The 20483-nt window shown below is 40.3% G+C and overlaps 1 protein-coding gene and 1 long non-coding RNA gene across 3 annotated transcripts in view; one reads left to right on the top strand and one right to left on the bottom strand.

Annotated features, from left to right (window-relative positions):
• ARHGAP6 (Rho GTPase activating protein 6) overlaps positions 1 to 20483 on the bottom strand; it is a 318428-nt gene that overhangs the window by 192433 nt on the left and 105512 nt on the right. The window contains exon 1 of one of the 2 annotated variants that reach the window (XM_086880101.1): positions 4302 to 4726. The exons of the other annotated variant lie outside the window; for it this stretch is intronic. The gene's annotated coding sequence lies outside the window, so the exon portion shown is untranslated. Of the gene's footprint in view, positions 1 to 4301; positions 4727 to 20483 lie in introns of those variants that run through there. 2 annotated transcript variants of the gene reach the window in all.
• LOC147653995 (uncharacterized) lies at positions 6028 to 9748 on the top strand. The gene is made up of 2 exons (XR_015284208.1): positions 6028 to 6173; positions 7002 to 9748. It is a non-coding gene; the product is annotated as an uncharacterized LOC147653995 (long non-coding RNA).

Here is a 20483-nt window from a genome sequence, read left to right as displayed (position 1 = left end):
TGGCCAGGCTGGCCCCAGGGGAAATGAGTGGAGAGTAAGAGAGTAAGTAAGATGCTTGCTTCATCACATAAAGCCCCACAATGCAGAATTTGCACCCAGGCCAGCACAGATCCAAGCAGGGACATTTGGATGATAGAGTGGCACATGGGGTGGAAGTCTGAGCTTGTGCCTCCAAAGCAGCCCAGTCTTATCCCAAAGTGCTGAACCCAAGCAGCATCTGGAGGCAACATGGGAAGAAGCATCTCTGCATCCCACTTTCTAGGCTATATGGAGGCAGTGTTTACATTCAAAGGTGTTAGAGGGAAAGTTAACTATAGCATGTATTCTTTCCTATTTCCAGGAAAAAAAATATCTCTATATATTATAATATATAACTATATATTATAAATTTTAAAGCCGATTTTAAACGGGAAGTGATTGGTTACTAACCTCATTAACTCATTGCAAGTATTCTCAGAAACTGAAAGAGAATGTGGTCAGCCTGGATTGATTTTATGACTTTGTTATTATATTTTATTCATATCACTGTCATGGACTCATGCACACATGAAACAATTGGGCAACTGACAAATATTAGCCTTTCCAGCTAAAGTGAAATAAAATCATTAGCTGAATGTTCCCATGTTTCTGTAGCAAATCAATACTGGGTATTTAAACTGTTGCTTAGACATCAAAGCTAAGATGAATGGGGACATTCTCATTTCTTTCCTGCTGCTGTGCTTTCAGGCTGTGCCTTTTAAATAAGACCTGGCATGTGCAATTCATATCACAGAATAATTGATACTTAAAAGCTACAGGTATTATTTTCAGAGCAACATGCCAGCGATCTCCATACAATGGTACATTGATTTGGTCTGTTCATCTTAATTGCAGCAATTGAAAAACATCCCCAGGAATCTGTTATGTGACTTGAATTCCTTCTTCATTATTGCACCCAGACAACACAGCACTTGCTGGCACTAGCCACTCAGCCTGCCAGGGAAGATCTAGGGCACACCCCTGCTCAGGAACCCATCCCATGCTAGACAGCTTCCAGAAACCAGAGCAGTTCTAGGGCTTGAGATCAAACTTGCATACAGTCATGACTATACCCTCAGGGTCCATTCATTTTGTCAGTGTCACTTCCCAAACACAAAGGATTCTCATCTTTAGGTCAAGTCTATTGGTATTTTACTAAATTTTGTGGGAGGCTGGAGAGGGAAGAGGCAGAGTATCATGAGGTGTTTGATGCAACAATGATTCTTAGAAATGTTATGGATGTATTTATTCAACTAAGAGGCTCTTTGCTGGATATATTATTGGATATGTGGTTTATTTGTTATTTGATGCTTTGTTTAAGAAGAATTCTTTTAAAGGCCTTACTCTGTAAAACTAGAAGGGTGAAGGATGGCTATATTTTACAGAAAACAGGGATGTGGCTTTTTAAATACCTGAGAAAATATTTGTATTTGCAAAATAGGACAAACATGAGAGTATAAATCAACAACAAGCACTGCAAGTAAACTGTCGAGGACACAGACCTTAAGGAGGCCATTTAGTTTCTGTAACTTAGGCCATACTTGGAGATGTACAATTCCACAGAAAGGTTATGTAATTTCTCTTGTAAGCAATACAAAAAAAACCCACTTATTAATTTGTGTTTCTGAAATGTCCAATGAAAACAAGATGCCTGCAGGTCCCAGGCCCATTCTGTAATGCCTCCACTTTCCTGTTCTGGCCATGTTAACTCCAACACTTCACCAAAACCCCATCTCCCCTGGGCCCATCTGCAATAAAGCACCATGATCCTCTCTTTGAGAGCAGGACCACTCTTCTCTGCTGACAAGAGATCAGTAGCTCTACCGAAGCAGAAGCTGATTCTTTGGAGGGGTCTGCAGATGTAGAATGCTCTCATGCCTTTGCCTTGCAGGTATTATCAAAGACATGCAACAAAGGCTAAACCTGCACATGTATTTTAAATTGTAGGCCTATTATAAAGTCAGCCCAGGCATTAGTGGTGCCCAAATGTTGCTTCCAGATATCTGGTGTAAAGTGATTTACCCTGCATGAAATGAAGAAATGAGCTAAGGAGCCGAAGAGATGAGGGGGACAAAATCTCCAGGTGTAATTGATGGCTGTTTTCACCTGATCTTCATGTGATGAAACTAAGCCTCTGACTCATTATGTTAAATTATATTTCCAAGTTGCCACAGTAGAGAAGCGAAGAGCAAAAATATCACTCAGAAACTAGAAGCTCTTGTTTTCAACAGACAGGTGGACACTGAAATGAACCAGGAGAAGAAACTGCAGCCATGGAGGCATCTTAACTTCAAGCAATCTTACTTAACTTGGCTAACAGTATGTCCCTCACCAAAGGCTTTGAATTTCTGACTTTTAAATCAAAAGGCTGGCAAAAAAATCAGAATTGTAAAAACAATGGGCTATTAAATAAATATTCTTCAGCTCTTCACTTCTATCAAGTATCTTTCCATAGGTAGTCAGCTGGCTTCTGTCATTTTGGTATTAAGAGCATATCCCAAAAAATCAGGATAGAAACACTCTTAAAATGTCAGGTGACAATAGAAAAGGGTATTTCAAAGGCACATCTAGACAATAAAATATGTTTTCATTTTTCAGCTGATTAGTAAGCTAAGAGGTCTGATGTGTTCTTGTGACAGAATAAGTGCAAATCAGTAGTCAGCTTTCAAACAAGCAAATTCAGTGAGCCTCCTAAATTTTGATGAATAACTGTATCTGGCTTCTGAGGCAACAGTTTCATATTGTCATGGTCTATTATTGAAACACTGGGTTGTTTTTTATATCAGTACGGTGGCAAAAATGGAGTTTCATCACACATTTCCCATGGAACAGAATCACATATATTTAATTTTTATTTTTTTTTTATTTATTTTTTTTGTGGTGGCTTCCAAAACTCAATGGAAAACATACTGCTTAGGTCTTGCATTTCTGAACTACTTAAGGAATATTCACTGTTTTATGCAATCTTTAATATATTTTTTATTTCTCTGTGAAATTACAGAGTCATAACAGCATAAATTTTGAATAAGAAGACATAAATGATAAAACCTCTGTTCTCAACAACTTCACTCATGGAAAGAGAATCCAGATACCCCACCTAGAGAATAAGGTCCAGACATGATTTCCTTCCCCTCACTGTGTTTCTTCACAGCTAATTCCAAAACTGAACCATTTTTAAACACTAGTTATGACCATGCCAGCTTGTCTCAGTCACTAATAATATGCCCTTTCACTCAGTGTTTCCATTGTCACTTTTAACAATGTCTTTCAATTGTGAAGAGATTAATCTTTCTTTTTTTCTCATATCCATGTATTAAAATTACTTTGTTGTCTTAACTGCTCTTTACAGATTTTTTTGGCTATATGATAAAAGAAACTAATGTGTCTCAATCCATTGCAGTTAAAATTGTGGTCACACTTACTTTTTGTTCTTGTTAGAAGTATTATCAGCAAACTTGCCTGCATATAGCCCATAATTTACCTGTAAGAATAGCCCAAATAATCTAGCAGTAATGCAGGCTTTATATAAGTGAGTCTTTTCCTGTAATCCCTTCATTTTGATCCTCCACGTGGTTACTATGCTAAAGCAACACAGGAAGAGCTCAAGAAAGGTATTTGGTGTGTAGAGAGTAAGGGATACTCCCTGTCGCAAAAATCCTGTAGTTCGAGTGAATGACATAGACTGAAGCCATAAGGATGTGGTTTTTTGCCAGATCTTCATTTGACTATGAGATTGCTGGTATGGAATAAATATAATTCAAAACACTCATTCATAAACATTCATTTCACAAAAGCACTCTTTTGGTAATGAAAAGTCTTTCTGAAAAAAAGAGCAACATGTTAACAAAATAAAGGGCTGCTTCATTCATAGAACAGGGTCAATCCACAGTAACTTTTTGTGCATGGAGGTATTTGTGGCTAAGATACTATGATAAACCTTGCACATCTTCAGTATTTCCAACTGTAATTTCATAAAGCCTTCCACTGACAAAGGTTTGACACACGCTGAAGATAAATAAACACGAGTACTTTCATTATAGACTCATGCACAGGGAAGTTAAATGTGGCAGAGTTGAAAGAAACCCCCAAGTAATGTTTGGTTTCCCGTTTTATTCAGTCACTAGTCCACATATTCCCCCGAGTCTATTACTTCAGTCCCTAAATTATTATTTCTCATTCTGTGTTCCTGATATCATCTTGATATTCTTGGCATATGTTAATAACACCCACAGGGCAGATAAACTGTTCTAGTGGTCTCAAACTAATAAAAGAATGGCTCTTACCAGGCACAGAGGAGATTCCTCAGAAACTCATTAACAGCTGCAATGATTCACTCAGTTTTCCATAGATCTGTATTTGCTGTGGCATCAGCTTTTCATATTAAGAAATGTCACATTTGGTAAATCCCCAATAAATGGCAATTTTCCCTCAACTAGTGCAGTTCAGTATGCACAACTTCAAAGATGTGCATTGTGGGATGCAGTCCAGCTCTCTGCTTCAGGGGATTTGCCCAGCTCTGGAGCAACCTCCACCCTCCTCATTTTATCAGAGATCCAGGATACTGACTTAAATGAGTTCTTGTATTTCAGGCACTACTGCTCCCCTTACACCCCCAATATTTCTTAGTATGGTCTCTCCTCCTCCCATCATGGGCTTTGTCTAGTTCCAGAGAAAGCCACTGAGGTTCACAGCTGCTTTTTCTCACTCTGAGCTCCCTCCACAGAGGCAGCAGAAAAAAAAACCCTCCCCAAGCTGGACTGCTCAGCTGCTGACAGCAGTGATTTATCCAAGACTTCTCAGCAACCATGACCTAACAGCATTTCTGAGATGTGACTTGAATTCACAATTATGAAAGAGCTGAATGCTGCAGCTTATGTGGTTTTTAAACCTTTACAGCTGTTGTCACCTCAAAGAATCCTCCTGGTCAGAAGGCTGGGTTTATACATACAAATATATATATGTACTTATATCGTATTTAAACACTGACACAAAGGTTCTTCGAGGAGTGTCACTGCACAACCCAAGCCTCCAGCTAACAAAAGTCAATGGATATGAAGTTTTTTTGTGTGTTCATACACAAATGACAGATTTATTTGTTTATGTGGTTTTTCTCACAGTGGAATTCTTACTACCTCATTACATCTTATCAGTGACTTTCCATGGTATCAACAAACTCGAGGACACTGGGAAAGCAGAAATTATTATTAAAGTATAACAAGATTGTACTGGATAAACAGGAATGGATTTATTTTACCAGTGGTGATACAACCCAAATATCTAGGTTTTAGGGCAGGTCAGTACATAGGAAGCAAGCAGAGAAGCCTCTGAGCTGTCAGGTTCCCTTTGGACAAGGACATGACAAACCTGACGTTGTTTAAGTTTAGGTTTCCTACTAACACTTGCACTTCAGAGCTGGGGGCTCCTGAGACAGGGGCCCTGGGAAAGGAGGAATAAAACATCCTCGGAACTAGTCAGTCAGTAAAGGCTTGTAAGGCCACAGCCTTGATGACTGACAGGAAAAATGAAGAAAAAGTCCAAAGAAGACTAGGGGGCCCCTAGAATCACAAACAACAAAGATAACTTGTTGTTTTTTTTATAGACTTGCCAACTTCTGGTGAAACAAATGAAAGATCCTAGCTGCCCTTGGATGTTGGTTCTAGATGCCAGTATTTCCCAGGCTTTAGCTCTTTTTGCTCTGACTTAACACACCGTATTGCAATTTATGGAAACAGATTTCACAGTGTTTGAGAGCAAAAGAAATGTGATTTTTTTATTGTTGTTATTTAGAAGAGTTGCTCTAGAAGGCAGCAGTCCCAGCTCTGACATCCGTTAATGACAGTTTAAGTAGAAGTGTATTTTTTAATTTATTCAGATTATAATTAGGTAATTATAAGCAATCAAGTGAGAGCTGTTTACAAGCTACTGGTCACAGCTGTTAACTACCTCATCTCATCAGAAATCAGCACCCCCTCAGCTGGGGGATTTAAGCAAACCTGTTTTATGGCAGCTAAGTGTAAATGCTCACGTCTTCAATTACTCAGCTGAGAAATCAGTAGCTTCTGGGAGTAGGGCAGTAAGTTTGTTACAGCTCCACATGGATCTGGAAAGGACATATCTGACTGTGCCCACCAATTTGAGCTGTTCTTTCTCCAAAGGTGACTGTCAGTTTCTACTTCATATTGCTACTAATATTCCTCTCAGGGCTGCTAAGATAGTATGTGTTTAAAATGCTGTTCTCCTCTGAAAAATTATTTTAATTAAAATGATATTCAGGGGGCTCATATTCTTTGGTTTTTACTAATTATCATAGCACATTTTTATATTTTACAAGCTAATGGGTGCTTTTGCTAACTGCCAGCTCTCAAATTAAACATGGGATCTGAAAAGGCTTTTTATTTCTCATGTCATGTTTTCCTGCCATTCCCTCTTCTGGGATTGCACAGTCCCTGCAAGGAGAGCATCCTCCAAAGTCTCTTTGCATAAAACTCACAGATGAGCCTGGCTGAATGTGTGTGACAGCACAGCACACTGCCCAGCCACTGTGCTACGTCTGTAGATGGAATGGCAGCAAGGAAATACTTATGAGCATAAAGTAAGCAAGAAATAATTATTATGAAATCATTAACAGTGAGTACAAGATACAAAGCAGAACAGTTAAGCAGGGAAGTGTAATTTGGACACACAAGCAAGCAGTGCTTAAAGACACAGTGACAGAATGCATGCAGAGCATGTTTTTTGTCCAGCAGTTCATCATGTGGCTTTCCTCTTCCATCAGCTCTCCTGTAAGGGGTTCTAAATTCACATAGATTACACACACGTGGAAATGTAATGGAAGTAGGAGAGGATTTCTAATACAGCACAGTCTTGAAAACTTGAATGCATAATGGGTTTTTCATAAAAAGTGTTTGCAATACACTAGATTTTTCAGGATGAGATCTGTGTTAGTTACTTTGGCCTCTACATACCATATTTGTTTGTTTCAGAAATGCAAGTTAACATGCTAAAGTTCTACAAGTCAAGCCTATCAAGCAGATCACAGTTAACTTTCCACAGAAGCTCTTATTCAGAAGTCAAGAAGATTTAACTTAGCCCACTAGAAACAATCAGTGGACACACAGATTCTTCCAGTCTTTCCAAAGGACTCCCACCTTGATGTTTACTCAGCAAATGCCCAACAGAGAGAACAAAACATTTCAGCCCTTGCAAGTAATGCTGCTCTTCTTCCTGCTCAGAAAGTATGAGGAATGTATGCTCCTAGAGGAGCAGGGGTGCACAGAGCACAAACTGGGGGCAGATTTGGCCCCAATGACATCCATGTGCATGCTCCATGCTCCATGCATGGAAGTGAAAGACCCTGCACAGAGGGAAAGGATGCACAGTAGATTTCTGAAAAGACAGGAGTGTAACCATAGTTGTAGAAGATATTGTACAAGTTTAAAGTTAGACACTCTTTTGCTGTGCACTGCTCTTCCAAAACAAACAAACAAACAAACTAAGGTGTACACTAGTAAATACAGCTGTGAGCTAGTCCAGGAGCAGCCTCAGCAACTTGTTTCCCCAAGAAACCCAATACGATTCCTGACAACCCTTTCTGTGGGCTCACAGAGGCAACTGACCCCCAAAAGAAAACTGCTGCTCACAGGATCCAATGAGTGAATTTATCAGAGGGTGCAGGGACAGAGGACATGTAGGCAGGAGAGGATGTAATGAAAAGGTTCAAGAGAAAGGCGTCAAGGGAACCAGCACCTGCACTTCCACAGAGGACATGATTCTATTAAAGAAAAGTGATGGCTTTATCACTAGCAAATTAAAACAGTTCTTTGCTTTCTAAATGTTTCAGTTAGTGTATCAGTCTGACACTTCCACAGAGATAGCACACGCATAATTGTGTCAAAAATACTGTGTACTCAGTTCTTGGAAATGAACTTACTGAAAATACTGATAGAATCCACAGACACACAAATGCTTCAAATCCTATTTGGAAAGATACTGCTTGATGCCTGACCTATGCACCCAGTTTCTGGATGGATATGACTATTTCTAGAATTTAGACGTTAATGTGTTTACACCAGATGTGTCAAAACAACCCTCCTAAATCAAGATACTCTAGCAACAACAGATCAAGAAGGGATGAGACATAAGGCAGTGAGCAGATTTCTGGAGGACTCTGTGGCTTGGGCTGCCCTGGGGGAAGAATTCACACCTAAAAAGTCCTTCACAGCCCTTCTGCAAGAGGTGGAGCCCCTTCAGGCCTGCAGGCTCTCTTTCTCAGCCAAGGACTTCCCAACTCATGCCCAAATGATTCAAGATAACTTAATCCCTGGGGTTTGATTAACCTGGCTCTGTAAGTAAATCTGAGGAAACACAAGGGCAGGTGAATGTGTATAAAAGAACCGTTTGGGTTTTTTTTCCCTCCTTTTGTTTTAATTAAGAATATTTCTCATTCCTTCCTGAGCAACAAAGGCGACCTGGAGCCCCGGCATGCCCCAACACCCACAGGCACAGCCTGGCCAATGCTTGCTCCTAATCCCACTGTAACCAGATGTACACTGGCATTATTATTACTCACCTGCATCCCTTGACTTTTGCAAGTTTTGCCATATGTGACTGAATACCAGACACACCACTTCAAGATACGGTTTTGGTGTGTTTGTGTAGATACATGGGTATGAGAGTGTAGATGAAAGTGTGTGAAATCGATTTTATTTTAAAATCAAACTATTTTCCCCTCCTATACAGCTCTACTTACAGTAGTAGGTTTTGTTTCTGAAATGTTGCATCTTTTACTATGCTGTGGCCTTGATTTTGTTGAGCATCATCCAGGTGCTGTTATCATACAGCTATGAAGTAAATGTATGACTCTCTTACAAGTAAGAGCAAAGTTAATTTTGTTCTGTGTATTATGAAATTGCCCTTCAGATGCCATGCTGTGTACAAGAGAATTTAATCCTTTTTTGAGGAAAACAAATTTCATTTCACACAGCACAACAGCAACTGGACAGGATAGGTGCAACAGGATCTATAAATGCACTGCTCCCTGTGCTGCCTGCAGTAAAGCCAGTGTCCTGTGCTCTGAGCAACTTCAGCTGTGTACCCTCATAAACACAGCAACAGCTTCTGCAGATTCAATGGGAACTGAACAATGGCATCAAATACAGAAAACAGGAAAAATATGAAGTTGCATTTTAAGTAACTTTAAGAAAATAAATGCTGATCACTCAGAAAGGTGAATTATGAGAAACCTAAAGAGAAATGTATAATCCAAGCTTGAGCTAGACTGTCCTAAGGGTTGCACAGCACTGTGCTGACACAAAACACAGCATCAAGATTTTGCATCCTTCATTCCAGCGTCAGCACAAGACTGTGATGGTCCTACCTCATCCTTAATGCACCTTAACATACCTGCTTTGTAATAACACAACTGCACAGAGTGACATAATAAACCTCACACTTGTTGATGCTTTGTAAAACTGTAACAGCTTTAGGGCTGTTTCTTGTCATGCATGGTCTCTACTAGTTTCTTATTAAGCATTAATTAATCATTCACATACCAGCAGCACTGAACGCTGCTGAGCAGGACCCAGGTCATGATGTACCGGATCCTACCAGGTCTGTTGCTGCCTCTCCCATAGCAAATAAGGATATTTCTACAGCCAAATCACACCAGTTATTCTAAGAGAGCCATCACAAACTTTCAGTTATCAGGACTTAAAAAGACTACAGAGAAAAATCAGAGAAATTCAGAACAACTTTATTAAACTGATAGCTATAAAACAGTAGTTTATGTTGCATGGCAAAGCTCAGTCTGCTTCACCAGGTTCTTTATTTCTTTCCTTCCTTTGAACAGACAATGCTCAAGGGAGCATTTGGAACAAAATTCTTCTTTGCTAATAGCCCACTAATCATTAGGATTGCTACATCATATATGCACATGTAGAAGGAACCTGCACAGCAGCAGTGATGTCAGGGATGCCTTCAAAAAATGCTGAAGCTAAACTCTTCTAACTGTGTAATTCCCACTTTGCACACTTTTCTGCTGTTTCATTTCCTTAACATGTCAGATGATGCAATGAGTCCTCAATTCCTTTATAGCCCAGGAAGAGAAGCAATAGCAAAGGTGATTATGCAGCTGGAAGCTCATGTGAAACCTGACTGGGGGCTGCTTTCATAACAGACTGAACATATCATTTGGTTTTACCTTGATAATGTAACTTGTTCAGTAACTACCAGGTGAAGTGTGCCAAGAAGTCTAATAATTTCCATGAACATTTCATTAGTTTTACCCCAAACAAGTGCACTTGTACCAAGAACAACTATGAAGTACTTTATTGCACAAGTCAGGACTTCCTGGGTATATGTTCAGAGTCCTTGCTTAGAGCAGATGCAATAAATCTATTATTTCCTGAAAGCATTAGGCCCACTGGGTCTATTTGGGACTGGCGAGAACGTTTTAGAGTTGTAAATTAAAAAAAAATTAATAAAGTCATATTAAGTAATCAGTGGTCAGACAAGAAGCTCAGTGGAGTTTATCTGCAATTACCCACAAGTATGGCACTGAGACCAAGGCTCATATAAAATACTGGATTTACCTGAATCTGGTGCTGCACAAATTGCATGGCAGTTCAGTTTGTAAGATTCTTGAAAGAATCATAGAAAAATCCTCAATAGTTACCCTGACAAAATTTCCAGGCATGTAGGGAACAGTACATCTAGAGAAACACAGAAGCAGAATGATGTTGAGCATAAGTAGCAAAGTCAGAGTGGGGCCTGGCCCAGAACTGCAGGAAACCAGAAATACATGGAGAACTGAACCATCTGAGTGCTCAGTCAGCTGGCTTGAACAGAAAATCATTGGTTTTTTTAAACACCATTCTACCTCTCAAATAATCCTTAATATAGGTTTTAAACAAAATTTACAAATTTCTCAATGTGGTCATCCTTTCATTCTATGAGCAATTTTATATTGGAAACGTTATTTGCAAATGGTTCATTAATTTAGAGTCCAGATCAATTATTAAAAAATAAAAATAGCTTTCCATTTACTTAAACCATTTGAAAGGTATTTAATCTAATCCATGGTTGGTTTAAATCAATTGCTGTGTACAGTTCTAACAGCACCATTCATCTGAGTATAGATATGGAGCTGTATAGGCAGCAGGTAACAGAGCTCATTAAGTGTTAACAATGTTTCATTTTCTTCAGTCAACAAAATATTTTCTAATACTTTAATATATAGTTCTTAGAAAAATCTCACGAATTAGAGGTGTGCATGAATCATAAGCACCCATTTTATGAAGAAAAAATTGTATTTCTGTCTTTTTTTCCATTTTAAAATGGGGAGAAAGGCTGGAAATGTGACATATTCTACTGAATAGATATTTCTGAGAAATAACAGGCTGTCATTCCACCTCCCTGTATGGCTGTCACTCAGCATTTCAAGCAGCCTGCCTTGCTCATAGCCTACCTACTGCACTGGATGGGTAGGAGGAAAAAGCAGGCAAGAATTGCAGCTGAATTGCATACATTGACAGGGATATTTTGACTCTAACATACAAGACTTCTCTGAACAAAAGATGCTCTTAATCACTGTGGTCAGCACATATGCATGTTCACATACAGATACTGTTTGGTACAGGTAAGAGTGCACAGATGTCAGACCCAGCAAAATCCTTGTGATTTTATCTGTGTGAGGTGTCAGGAGATGATGATAAAAATGGAAAGTCAATGGGATCATCTTTATGATGAGAACACTGTAAGAGCACATCTTCTACTCAAAAGACTGGAAAAACCTTGGAAAAAAAATCAGACACCCTTTGTAGACTTCATTTTCCTATAGAACAAGAGGCCTATAGATATAGAATGGAGGTGTGGTAAGGGACAGTAGCTCACCAGAGTTTCCACAGATATGGTTCCAGCTACAGCTAAAGGGCTCAGATTATGATGGCAATGAATTAAACAAATTATATCAGGAACAAAGCTAAGACTGATAGAATTTGCTTCTCTATAAGCAAAGTTCTGTTATGCCCACTTTGAGCCATTGCACTCACAGGTAGACAGACACAGGGACTGAGGTGAGCAGTCCTAGAAATCACCCAAACACACGTGCTGTTCACCCTACCTAAATTCTCTCTGACCTCACCCATGTGTTATTTTAACTGGCTACTCTCTTTGATCATAGCAATTGGCAGTACCTTGCTGCATCCAAAGCCTCTGCCTGAAGTTCATGAACCTTTGATGTGCCACCCTACAGGAAGCCAGCACTTCCTGAGTGGGACAGTGCCAACATCCTCCTGCTGAGCCCAGGCAGCCACAGGGGCTCAGCTCACAGTACTCAGACACCTGGCACACCTTCCTGCAATGGCAATCTTTTATCTCCTAACTATGAGATTATTGATAGAAATTTGGGTAAATCCCTGTCTCTCTGAGCTGCAAAGAGCACTTAAAGAGCTCTGACTCACTGCATACCAGTGGCACAGTGTTTGAACAAGCTCTGCTGACAACCTGCAACAACAGCTGGGAGAGGTGTGACCTTTCTCAGTTCAAAGCAAAAGGCAGGTAATTTTGAAAGCCAGTGATAAATCAACGTCAGCTTTGTTAGCAACCCAATGAAATTGCCATAAGTAAGAGGGAAGATCACACTCTGAAGTAAGCAGCTAGAATAGCTTATGAACAGAATTTACAATAACGTCAATGGGGGTTTTTTTCTAGATATTCCCAGACAGGAAAAATAATATTGAATTCTGCATCTCAAGTCAAATCTTCTCCTCTCACAAACATCCACATCAGACAAAACTTTCTGTAAATTACCTAAGCACACAGGCAGAAGTGTGTAAGCATCTCCACTTCTCTCATTGGGAACCTATTGCAGAATTTTGGTCCTCTGCTGGTTCAAAATATTTTATAATTTCTAGCCTACATGTGTCCCTCTTCAGAGCATCTGTTTAGACAGTGGGATGTTCCCAGATTTTTATCTTCCAGAGAGGTAACAATCAAATCCTCTCAGGTTTTGCTTTTCTAACCCAAACTGCCAAATTCTCCATCTCACCTCCTTAAAAAGTCACTTTGTTCCCCATATCACAGCACTTAATTTGTCTGATTTACAAGATCCAGCTCCTTCCTTCCCCTTAAGAAAGGGATATGTGAATCCTCTGTTCTCTTCATTACAACCCCAAGCTTTTAGTCATCAGCATATTTCATTAGTACTGTTATTTTATTGCAAAGGTCTATTGTACTAAATTGCTCCCAAGACCAACAGGAATTTCTCTAGTAACTTCCAACATTTCAGCTTCCAGCACTAATTGTTGTCACATCCCCATTAGCCAATTCCTTACTCATCTCAGATTTTTCTCCTACTAATCTGACTCATTGTATATAACGATTCTCCATGTAATAAAAACATTTTGGTCAATTAAAGAACTATACATCAAAAAAACAGCATATTAAGGGAAAAGCTCAGGCAAAAACTTCATGAAATCATCTTCCAGAACCACTAGAGCTGTAACAGAGTAAAAGCATCTGATAACAGGGCTGTCCTCCAGCAGGGAATACTCAGCCCCCTTTTCCCTTTGTCTTCACCCAGTCTGAGCACAGAAAGTGAGTGTGGCACGGCTTTAACCTCAGCTCTGGTTATTTCCATTGTAGGAGCACTTGCACCAAAGCTGATTTGGAAGGATGTTGGCTGCTCAGTTAAGCTGCTCCTGATGGTAGTTTTATGCCAAGAATTGACAGTTTACACCCAACTGACAGACCTTTTACTCTGTTTCATCGTGCCCCAGCTGCTGTTAGGGCACCCATGTCCTGTTAGGAGATGGAGCAAAAAAGGAGGGAATAACTTCTTAGACAGCTGAAGTAGGGTTTTCAAGAGCACCTTCAATGAAACACTAGAAAAAGCATTTTAAACTAATCTCCCAAAATCAGGAGATGAAGTGAATTAAAGCCAACCAAGGGTGCAATTCCATGTTACAGTTTATGATTAAGTGCCACCAAGAGATGCAGCACAGCTGCACCAGCTCCTGCCTGACCTTACAGTGTTCAGATTCCAGAAATTCACACAGAAGAAAAACTATCACTTCAGGGTTTTGTTCAGAAAGCTGCTTCTCTCTCTCAACCACTTTGCCAGAAGCACCAATGCCAGCACTAGTGAAGCTGTTTAAAGCTTTACTGGAATAAGCGTACTCATCAGGCAGTTGTGCTGCCTGCAAAAACAATTTATAAACAGACTTAAATAAAAGGAATACAATTTTTTTTTTCTTTTTCTTTTCCCTTTCCTTTCCTTTCTCCTTTCCTTTTTCCTTTTCCTTTTCCTTTTTCTCTTATTTCTTCTGTGCTGGAGAAGGCTGTGAGCCCAGATTCACATTTGGGTGCTCCCATCCCCAGCTGCCTGTCTTGTCCCTTTGGCAGACAGTATTTTGCCTGAAACAGGGAGAACAAAAACGGATGTGTCTGTGCTCAGATGGCCTGTCTAAGCATCATCATCCACGTCTGTTGTCCCTACTTCAGGCAACATCTAAAGTCATGCCTGCAAAATGCAGCAAGGATGTGCACTGAAAGATCTGGCTTGTGATGACTAGAGACGTAGCTATCACTTCCTCAGAAAGAAAGTGGAAATCCATCCCAGGCCTATGTTAATCTTATGTCCATTTAACTCTTACACCCACTGCTGAAGAATCTATATTAAGAGCGAACTTCTGCAGTATATAGCTTTGTGCTGTCTGAAAAACTTCACCAGAAATATTACAAGGGTCTGGGAGAGTGAGGCTGTTGAACCCTCAGAATGAAAAAATCTACATGGGGAATGAAATTTCCCATTTCCCAGCAGAACTTTAAAGCACACAAATAAATACTCTAGGCAGCCAGTTTGCAGATGGAAGTAAGTTTTTCTCGTAAAATATGGCATTCCAAATGAGATGTGCTAACATTTTTAATTCATGTGCTTCCTTCTAAAGATTTCTCTTGACAAAATTGTGAGTGCTGTTTTCAGCCTTAGGAAGTTTTGCCATATCACTTATTCTGTGCCTAAGTGAAAGACTTGAGCTTCCCCAGGAGTGCAGCAATCTCCCATTGTTTGAAGGGCTGTATTGTTTTCATGTAAAAAGGTGAAGATGGAAAAGTTCATGTTTATATATTTAGGTACATTCTTGATACACAATCAGGAAACTCTTCTTAAAGTATTTCCAAACCCATCTTCAAATAATATACAATACTGTAAATCCTGCTTATGTGAAATCCCATCATCTGAGATGAATCATGTTCATCTGAAATAAAAGAAAGTCACATGGATTGTCTTGCTGAGGAGCTACCAACGATGGTAGAATAGAACTATTTATAAAAATGAAAATTTAAAATTCTAAATCACATCAAAGTATTAGAAGTATCAGTATAAACTGCTAGACCAAATTGCCACATTTGACACATGGTGGATCCAGCATAGTCCTGGGCTGTATCTCAACAAGCTTTGCACTCTCATGCTGTCCCCCATGCTGTCTCATGCCACCATACAGTCTTGATTTTGTGCTATAAAACACCCTCTGTGTGGCTGTGACATAGACTCCTCTTAATCCCATATACTTTGCTGTTATTTCTCTTTGCATTTCTCTCTCTAACAACACGCAGTGTGAACTTTGTGCAGCTTTGGAAGATCAATCTCACCACACAAATGAGAGGACAGGGCACCTTCCACTCCACATATACTTGGCCAGAGGTAGGTCTCTCTTTCTGTCTTGAGTTAAAGCAATATGGAAGGCTGATGTACACAAAGACTTGATGCCAAATTGATAGATCCAGAGACCCATGCAGCCAAACCTCTACCAAATCAATCCTCCAGCAGTCACAATGGCAGAGGGCATCCTCAGCTCCCTGATATCTCATTCCCTTCTCTGCCCAAGGCTGAGCACACCTCTTGGTGCCAGCATGGGATTGCACTGTCAAACTGGTGGTGCCCACTGAGACCACGGGCATTCTGCCAGCAGAGAGTGGCAATCTGGAGCACAGGGGTAGGGAAGAGGAGGCCAGTGCCAGAGGAAGGCCTGCATTTGGATAATTAATCAGAAAATTATGTATCAGCACAGTTTACAGAGATAATCTCTTCTTGAATTGCTCTGGTTAGAAAGTGTAGAAAATTGGAAGGAAAAAGACAATGTAAAAAGTGATGATTCTGTTTCCATCTCCCACATTCAGCAATCCTCAGAAATGCCAGTTTTATTTTGTTCTCCACTAACTTCATCCCAGTGTACAAAACCTAGAAGTATTTCCCAAGAAGCTGAGCTGTGGTATTTGAATTTTTCTCAATTATCTGTCATTGTTTTTTTCCACAAGTTAATTTTTCCTATTTGTTCACTGGCTTTGTATCTATAATATAAATATTACAAATTCTAAACTTTTGTAAATATTTTCTGTATAAATATTATCATTTACAATGGTAAATGATTTCTAAGTAAAAGCTGATCTCAGTCAAGTTTCTCATATTAGTGCTATGGACTACTCAAAAGAAAAATAAGATACTGTATAGAAACAGGTTTTGTTTTATACGACATACAACAACATACCATCTTTTATGTTCTGGGCCTTTTAGCCTCGCCAAGAATTACTTCATCTGGAAAATATCCTGGTAGGGAGACGTACTTGTAACTTTAGATACCATGAAGCACAAGTCTGAAACTTCAAATTTCAGCACTTTCTTCATAACAGTAAGGGGTAAAAGAACTCCACTTCAGCTGGAATATAAATAAAGCTAAGTAAAAATATTATTGCTTAGTAGTCCAGCTAACAAGCAGTAGCAAAGAAACCAACAAAGTGAAATTAAAGCAAAGTTAAGTCATTTACAAAATGTCAAGAGAACTCAAGATTCACAAATTTCCCTTTTTGTGTAAGGCTTGCTACTTTGGTTCTACGTGCCTCAACACTGTTTGGATGTAACAAAATCATAGAAACACAGAACCACAGGATGGTTTGGCTTGGAAGAGATGTTAAAGATCTCGTAGTTCCAAGCCCCCTGCCATGGGCAGGGACTCATCTCACTAGACCAGGTTTCTCAGGGCTCCATCCCGCCTGGCCTTTAATGCTTGCAGGGATGGGGCAGCCACAAGTTCAGTGGGCCACCTGCTCCAGTGTCTCACCACCCTCACAGCAGGGAATTCCTTCCTATTACCTCATCTATACATACCCTCTTTCTGTTTGAAGCCATTCCCCCTGTCCTGTCACAACAGGCCCTGGCAGAAAGTCCCTCTCCAGCTTTCTTGTAAGCCCTCCTTCAGGTACTGGAAGGCTGCTGTAGGGTTTCCTCAGAGCCTTCTCTTTTCCAAGCTGAACCCCAACTATCTCAGCTTTTCCTCACAGGAGAGGCACCCAAAAGTAAGTCTGGTTTCCTGACAGCTTACTTTCAAAGAGAGTAAGACCTCGAAGCCCTATTCAATGGCAGAAATTTTCATTCCAGACTTTTCATTAAAAACAAACAAGCAAAGCAACAAACAAGCACAGAGAAAAACAAACAAAACACAAGCATTTCAGCCTCTGAATATGTCTGGATTTTCAGTCCTTCAAAGCTTATCTACTGCCAGCCTAAATCTCCAAATATCCAAAAGGCTGCTAAAGACTAAGCCCACCTGCAGATCATAGGAGGGAAGGGATTGAATTGTGCATAGGTGAGTAAAGCTTTCTGCTGACCAGCACAGTACCTCGACACCTGAAGAGACATCAAAGCACCACCTCATGAAACTGCTGAGATGGTGCTGTCATTCCTGAATCATGCATTCTTTGTTATGCAGCTCTACCTCTCTAATGTAATTTTTCCATCATAGAAAGTTTATAAAAAAGAGTTAAATGGCAATTAAGATTCATGTTGTAGCCAGCTGTGGGTCGGCCTCTTCTCCCAGGAAACTAGTGACAGGATGAGAGGACATAGCCTCAGGCTGTGCCAGGGGAGGTTTACATTGAACATTAGGAGGAATTTTTTCACAGAAAGGGTGATTAGACATTGGAATGGGCTGCACAGGGAGGCAGTGGAATCGCCATCTCTTCAGGTGTTTAAGAAAGACTGCAGTGACACTCAGTGCCATGGTCCAGTTGACAGGTGGTGTTCAGTCGTAGATTGGACTGGATGATCTCGGAGGTTTTCTCCAAGCTAATTGATTCTGTGATTCCCTGCCCTCCTCTACCATGTGATTTCCAGCCCCAATGCTTTAGCTTTGTCATCTTACAGGTGTGTTCCTGCCTTATTGCCAGCACGCAGGAATGTCCCTCATGCCACATGACAAAGTACAGATCTGAAACAGAGATCACAGAAAACTCAGACATGTGCAGAAAGGGAGGCAGAACTAGCAGAGACCCTGAAACTCCATCAGTCCTCAGTACAAGAGGATGATGGTCATGATAATCATGTTTACATATTACATATATTATATATTACATATATGTACTATAATTTACTCCAAATTAAGCACTTCACAGATCTTTCTCTGTTGCTAAAAAGGCTCTTAGGTTCCCTTGCCAACACTGATGCTCGGAGGGGGTGAAACAGGAAGGGCATAAGGGGTGCAACTGAAAAAGGCTTCTTCTCTCTCAGCTGCCTAGAACACAAACTCTGATGCTTCATTAAGCCTTTGCATAACTATCCTGACAAGTGAAATGCTGCTGTCAATCCTATGTCAGTCCTAGTACAGAAATTCATACCAGGCAAGCACTGCTAAAGAAGCAGTCACCAGAAACATATGAATGCTCTGACCACTCTGCTCCTCCACCTCTCCAGCTGCATACTTGGAGGCAGTAATTCTCAGTTATCTTCCCTTCCCAGAGCAGTATGAGATCACTGTACTAAATTACAATCTTCACAAGAGGTTGTTTATACAGGCGTGTCTGTTTGGCTGTGGGAAAGAGTACCTCTTGTCACAGGTTTGTCTATGTCCCACTGAGAGACACTAAATATTTATATCAGCTAAAAATTAAGATGTTTTCCTGATTTGTTGAATCCAATTTTAGTGTAACTGTCTCCTAAAGTAATGGACACACCTTCCCAACATTTCTGTCTTCATGTTTCCAGTCTCCTTCTCATTGCAATGCTAAAAATTTTGTGACTGCATCATAAAGGAAGTGACTTGCTGTAAATTCACCCAGTGGCAGAAAAGCAGCAAAAGATGAGTTTTCAGCTGGACCAGCTCTCTGATCCAACAACTTGCTATGCAGTCATGTCTTTACTGAACACTCACACAGGAAGCAGAAAAACACCAATTGCTTTAAATCATGAAACAGCAACCTAACCAAAATATGGTAGCAGTGGCTGAAAGGTAAGTGGGTCCCTAGAGCTCAGTGTCAGTCCAGCTTAGGGAGTGGAGCCACAATGAAATTGCCTGCCACCTGCAGGACCCCAGGGACCCCTCAGCAGTCTGATGAGTGCAGTGCAAGCAGGGCCCTCCCACTCCCCTCACAATTAAGGGTGTCTGTGTCACAGTATATTAATACTGCTGTGCAAAGAACAGCACAAACAGCAGTTATTATCATCACAAAATCATGATACAAATACCCCTTCAAAACCAGCAATGCAATGGTCTGAAAGAAGCCAGGAAGCCAGACTTTTTTTTTCAGACATTTTGCTATCCTTCAGCATTAGTTACTCAAATACTGTCATAATTTCACTTCAGGGAATGGTTGGCTCTGACATTTTTGCATCTTTCTTTTGTGTTTTTATGATTTGTATATTCAAAATCAGTTTTCTGTGAGGTTCATTATCACCTTATTAAATGCCTAATCCTGTAGGGCATGGCTGACACAAACACTAACTTTAAATTTCTGGCATCACATATAGCCACATATTCTTGCCTTGACGTTAAATTTTGCTTTTGTCTAATTTAGCTGACATTGAATGACAGGTCAACAGCAGTAGAACTACAAACTAAGCACATACCAAAAGCCTGCCAGTAATCCAATTCAAAGAAACATTGATTTATGAGACATACTTGTGCCCAGCCTTGTGCCAAAGATAAAGAGATGCTGCCTCCAGAAGAAGTCAAATGCAAGGTGCTTCTTTCCTCAACAGGAAAACAGCAGCACTTGGGGGAAGCTCCACATCAGCTGGGCACTCCTGGCCTTGGTCTGCTGGGGGCTTGCAAGGACCCATTTGTGAGCAAAGATCTGTCCAGCAGCCACCACAAAGAAAGGAAACTAAAGCAAAAACTTGCATTAAAAAAGTATTTTCCCCATCCCAGAAATGTCTTATAGCAAGCCCGTTCATGCTTTTGAAGATCCTGTGGTAAAATGAAAACGTGACCAAGCACCAGCATGGCTTGGCACTGACACAATATCACCTGCTGACACAATAATCACCTGCACTAGTGAACTGTGGAGTTAATGTCAGCTCTCCAGTTCCTCCAACACTAACTTTGGTCCCCAAAATGTGACCCAAATAATGGGGGTTGACAACAGCTCAAGTTAGGACTCTGGTGAGTTCAGTTTAAGAAAATAAGATTGTAACAAAG

The sequence above is a fragment of the Cyanistes caeruleus genome, chromosome 3 (genome assembly GCF_971803275.1).
Source record: "Cyanistes caeruleus chromosome 3, bCyaCae1.hap1.1, whole genome shotgun sequence".
Taxonomy (NCBI): domain Eukaryota; kingdom Metazoa; phylum Chordata; class Aves; order Passeriformes; family Paridae; genus Cyanistes; species Cyanistes caeruleus.
The sequence above is the reverse complement of the archived record's forward strand: the minus strand, read 5'-3'. Positions and strand labels throughout refer to the sequence as shown.